This window comes from Oryx dammah, unplaced genomic scaffold (genome assembly GCF_014754425.2).
Source record: "Oryx dammah isolate SB20612 unplaced genomic scaffold, SCBI_Odam_1.1 HiC_scaffold_3, whole genome shotgun sequence".
Taxonomy (NCBI): Eukaryota; Metazoa; Chordata; class Mammalia; order Artiodactyla; family Bovidae; genus Oryx; species Oryx dammah.
Window position 1 is genome coordinate 84,238,624 of NW_024070187.1, and position 6,000 is coordinate 84,244,623.

Genomic DNA, 6,000 nt, shown 5'->3' on the forward strand with positions numbered 1-6,000 from the left:
CCTAGGTACCAAAACTCCAGATAGAGCTAGAACTTACTAAAAAATGTAGAGTTGCTAATGCTATAGATTTGCTAATATTTAATATATATTTTATAATGTCACTAGCAACAATTAAGCTTGTTAAGAAGTTTTTAATTACGAATAGATAATGTTAGTCACTCAGTCGTGTCTGGCTCTTTGCAACCCCATGGACTATAGTCTTCCAGGCTTGTCCATGGAACTCTCCAGGCAAGAATACTTCAGTGGGTTGCCATTTCCTTCTCCAGGGGTTCCTCCTGACACAGGGATCAAACTTAGGTCTCTTGCATGGTAGACAGATTCTTTACCATTTGAGTCAGAAGGAAAGCCCCATTAATAGATAAAATTATTGCAAGGAATACTTACAAAATGGAAAGTACAAACAAATATAAGTGACTGTAATGTTAATTGGTACTTTAATAATATGCTTAGGAAAATATTTTATGTTAATGAATCATTGACAAAAAATTACTAAAAAAACTACTTACAAGTAATATATACAAACATGCTGACAGTATATTAATAAAATGTGCAATATAAATTTGTGTAACTCACAAAGAATAATGCAGAATCAAGTCATCCCAGTAAAAGATCTCTATGAAAACTGTGCATATGTATATGTTTATGAATAAGTAGAGGTGACTCATTTTGTTTTAATAAATCTATCAAAATTTAAAATCCTATATTTTTTAGTGATGTCACTTCTGAGCTCCACATCACCAAAGATAATCTGTAGTGAAACAGCAACTGCTTTATTAAAACAGTTGCTACATTTTACAAAATGTTATTCAAAGCTTAGGAGAAGGCAATGGCACCCCACTCCAGTACTCTTGCCTGGAAAATCCCATGGACAGAGGAGCCTGGTAGGCTGCAGTCCATGAGGTTGCTAAGAGTCGAACACGACTGAGCGACTTCACTTTCACTTTTTTACTTTCATGCATTGGAGAAGGAAATGGCAACCCATTCCAGTGTTCTTGCCTGGAGAATCCCAGGGATGGGGGAGCCTGGTGGGCTGCCGTCTATGGGGTCACACAGAGTCGGACACAACTGAAGCAACTTAGCGGCAGCAGCAGCATTCAAAGCTTAGCAGAGTGATAAGACAGTTCATGGGATGGATTTCAGTTCAAGATTCTGTGCAGTAGGATTTTATGGTATGTACAAAATATCTGGCTGCTGGAGTCCCCCTGGTCCATGGTCACTTGCCTGGAGACTCTAAAATAGTTGATCCATTAGGATGAACAACTGGTCACAATGTGCTGCTATTTTGTTCATTTTATTCACTAGCAGGGAATCAGATCCAGTTTTAGATAACTAAAATATTGTCTTTCTTGAGGTTATATGTGTTTATTAGGTACCTATTAGGCATAGAACTCGCTACTAGGCAAAAGATGAATTGAAGAGATACTTACAGTCTTACATTCATCTTACAGTCTCTCAGAGGAACATGAAAAAATTGTGTACATAAATGCTGTAGCATCTTAAAGTTGTACATGTATGCTGTCGCCTCAGTCTTGTCTGACTCTATGTTACTCTATAGGCTGTAGCCCACCAGGCTCCTCTGGCCACGAATTTTCCAGGCAAGAATACTGGAGTGGGTTGCCATGCCCTCCTCCAGGGGATCTTCCTGACCCAGGGACTGAATCCACGTCTTTTATGTCTCCTCCATTGGCAGGCAGGTTCTTTACCACTACTGCCACCTGGGAAGCCCATATTAAAGTCCACATGATATATTAAAAAAAATTCAATTTTAGAATCAGTTAGGCCAAAAACAGGGTTTCCCATGGGGTGCTAGTGGTAAAGAAGCCATTGCCAATGCAGGGGATGCAAGAGACTTGGGTTTGATCCCTGGGTCGGGGAGATCACCCAGAGGAGGAAATGGCAACCCATTTCAGTATGCCTGCCTGGAAAACTTCCATGGACAGAGAAGCCTGGCAGACTGTAGTCCACCGGGTCCCGAAGAATGAGACATCACTGAGCACACACACCACACACACACACACACACACACAGAGGCCAGAAAATCTCAGCATAACAGTATTTAGTATTTATGAGACTTAGATTTTTTATCTAGAAAATGAAAATTAAAAGAAACTTAAGATGCTTTTGTGTTGTAAAATCATACAATAAAATAGATAATAAAATATTTTTACTATATAATAAATGAACTATAAAATAGATACTATAAATTGTGCAATTATAAATACAATGTATAAGATAAATACATATTGAAATAAATAAAATGATGCTGACTAAGCAGCAAGCGTAGTGCCTGGAGAGAAAATGTTTAAAGTCTATTAGCTTTCTCTTTGAATTCCTTTTCTTAATTAGGGAAAATGCTGAGTATCTTCAGATGAAACAATGCAGGTCATCAAATAAATATTTCAGCGCTATACAGAGTAGAGACTGTTTTCAGATGGGATGATACAGATAGGAAAGTCTTATGAGAGATGAGATATATGACTCTCATCTTGGAGTTAAAAGTATCTGGACATTAGTGATAAGTAATGTACATGAAAGAAACTGCTCATGTCATAAACTTTCTGACTTTAAATAATGTGACAAGCATAAAGAAATTTGTCAAACTATTGAGGTTAAATTTTAGATTTGTTCCTGTTTTTGAGCTAATACAAAATAAGTGAAGAAATTATATTAATCATAGAAATTTAAAGAGGTTGTAAAAATATTTTTTTTCCCAATGTGAAGATCTAAAAATGTGATTTTAATTATTCTGACCTAAAGAGCATTGAAAAGCTAATGGACTCTTTCCAGAAAATTTTTGAGCAAATAGAGCTAAAATATGATTAATATATTTGTCAAATCAATTAAATTCAAAGAAACAGCTAACAAATGTAAACAAAGGTTAGTATATGCAAGTATTTTTATCATGTTGCTTTTCAGTCACCCAGTAGTGTCCAACTCTTTGCTACTCCACGCACTGCACCATGCCTTTCCCTCACCAACTCCCAGAGTTTGCCCAAGTTCACATCCATTGCATCAGTGATGCCGTCCAGCCATCTCACCCTCTGATGCCCCCATAAATGATGATGATAAAATCTGTGCTTTACCTAATCACATAAAGGAAGTAAGCATAGTATTTACAATACCAAAATTGCTTATTTTTTACACAACAGGATTTTCTTAAAGAAACTTTAAATTTTCTTTTTTAATAAATAAATTTGACTTTGCATATTTATTTGAAGTTTGTGTGGGCTTTCCTCATGCCTCAAATAGTAAAGAATTTGCCTGCAAAGCTGTAGATTCGGGTTTGATTTCTGGGTCGGGAAGACTGACTAACCACTCCAGTATTCTTGACTGGAGAATCCCATGGACAGAGGAACCTGGAGGGCCACAGTCCATGGGGTCACAAAGAGTCAGACACGACTGAGTACTAACCACTTTTACCTCATTTGAGATTTATTTGAGATATGAGTATATTTTCTGATATAAAAAAAATCACTGCACAATATTAAAAAAATAAAATACCCACCAAGGATGACATCTTAATCTTTATTCATGTTTTACCTTAAAGAACAAAGTAGCCATTTGTGAGAATCACCTTTGCTTCAACGTACATTAATATAAATCTTATTTGTTCCTTTTGTGTTGGCTAATGAGGAAGAAATAAACTCTTCACTTTGGATTGAAGCTCTAAAAAGGCACTTGAACTCACACTTAGATAAAACTTACAAATTGCGCTGTATCGTACAATTCCCCCAATATCTAAAAAGTTATTGTGAAGTGTAACACTGAAGTCAAGGTAGGGAGGAACTCTCAAGTTATTTCAAAAAAACCTGAAAATTTGTTCAAGGGAAGTAATAAAACAAACCAGAAATTAACTATCAACCTTCTAATGACTGATACTTTTTAGAGGAAAATACAAAGGCCATGTATACATTATGCATTGCTTGCTGCTGATACTGCTAAGTCACTTCAGTCATATCCGACTCTGTGTGACCCCATAGATGGCAGCCCACCAGGCTCCCCCATCCTGGGGGAGTCCTGGAGTGGGGTGCTATCTGTACTGCTTATTGTAAGATTTAAAAATTTTCTTACCTGAAGTTTCCAACGTTAAAACCACTCATTTGATTAGGAAGAAGTTGAATAGATAAATGTTAGTTGGGTAACCATAAATATGAGAACTATGATCTTAAGTGGAGAAAAGATTATACAGATCATTTTACTCTTTGCATTCCCCACCCATTACATTATAAAGCAGATTCAGTTCAGTTCAGTTCAGTCGCTCAGTCTTGTCTGACTCTTTGTGACCCCATGAATTGCAGCACGCCAGGCCGCCCTGTCCATCACCAAAGCAGATTAGCCTTTTGTTAAATGTGTATTCTTTCCTTGGTTCCCTGGAAACTATTTGTTTTTGTTTTGTTTTTTCATTTTTTTTTTTTTTCTCTTCGATCCCTATTGCCGCTCTCCTCCTTTTCTCTTGCTGCTGCTAACCACTAGCTTGTTTTCTATATCTGTGAGTCTGCTTCTTTTTTGTTTCATTCACAAGTTTGTTGTATATTTTAGATTCCACATATAAAGGATAGCATACAGTATTTGTCTTTCTCTCTCTGACTTATTTCACTTGACATAATGTCCTCCAACTTCATGTATGTTGCTGCAAATTGCAAAACTTCATTTTTTTGTGCCTGTGTGCTAAGTCATTTCAGTCCTGTCTGATGCTTTATGACCCCATGATGTGTATCCTGCCAGGCTCCTCTGTCAATAGGATTCTCCAAGCGTGAATACTGGAGTGAGTTGCTATTTTCTTCTCCATTTTGTATGCCCAAACACTATGCCATTGCCTGTATAGGTCACATCTTCTTTATTCATTCATCTGAGCTAGACACTTAGATTGATTTCACATCTTGGCAATTTTAAATAACGCTGCTATGAACTTTGGAGTGTGCATATCTTTTGAAATCAGTATTTTTGGTTTTTGGGGGGATATATGCCTAGGAGTAGAATTGTTGGTTTATACAGTAATTTTATTTTTAGTATTTTGAGAAACCTCCATATTACTTTCTCTAGTTGCTGTATCAATTTACATTCCCACCAGCAGTGTACAAGGGTTTCCTTTCACCTCCTTCCTTGTCAACATTTGTTATTTGTGTTCTTTTTGCGGATAGCCTTCTTTCAGGTGTAAGGTAATTAATATCTCATTGTGATTTGGATTTGCATTTCTTTAAAATTAATGACGTTGAGTATATTTTCATGTGCCTGTTGGCCATCTGCATTTCCACTTTGGAAATATGTCTATTCAGTTCTTCTTCCCATTTTTTAATCAAGTTACAACCAGTCTTTTTTATAAAATATACTTTTATTAGATTTGATGCAAATAATTTAACATTTATTGAGCATTTCCAGTATGCCATGTGTCATTCTAAGTACTTTACATACCTTAACTCATTTAATTCTTACAATCTTTTGATGAAGGTAATGTTATTATCTGTTTTCAGATAAAAATTTCAAGGCATAGGAAAGTGTGTTTTTTGATCACTATCATTCAGAGATGTAATAACAGAGCCAGGATTTGAATGTAGGTCATCTGACTACAGAAAGTGACTAAGTGCTTAATCATAATGTGATTAAAGGGTAATTTTCAAAAAACAAGAAACAAAAATATTTGTCTTTTTTATGCCTTGTGAATTTTGAGTGCAACAATAAGTATTGTTTTTATTGCCAGAATGAGATGACATCTATCTGTTGTTGACAAATAATGGAAATGTGAATTGTTAATAAAAACATTTTAATATATTAGCAATATATTGTAAAAACACTGAAAAAATACATTACAGTTAAGTTGGGTTTGTAGCTGAAAAGATGCACTGAAAGGGAACACATTAATATTATGTATCTGGTACTAGAGCTAAGGAGAAATTTATATAATTGTCTCTCTACAAAAAAAAAAGCACTTGATGAAATGTGAAACTCAATTCTGACTTACAAACAATATGTTTAGTAAAAGAGAAATTAATTAATATTTTT

General features: G+C 35.5%; 1 protein-coding gene across 2 annotated transcripts in view; it reads right to left on the reverse strand.

Annotated features, from left to right (window-relative positions):
- The window catches only part of LOC120862205 (UDP-glucuronosyltransferase 2A1), a 54,880-nt gene extending 50,778 nt beyond the window's left edge, over nucleotides 1-4,102 (reverse strand). For both annotated transcript variants that reach the window (XM_040238328.1, XM_040238327.1), the window contains exon 1: nucleotides 4,072-4,102. The gene's annotated coding sequence lies outside the window, so the exon portion shown is untranslated. The remainder of the gene's footprint in view (nucleotides 1-4,071) is intronic.
- Nucleotides 4,103-6,000: the final 1,898 nt, after the last annotated feature.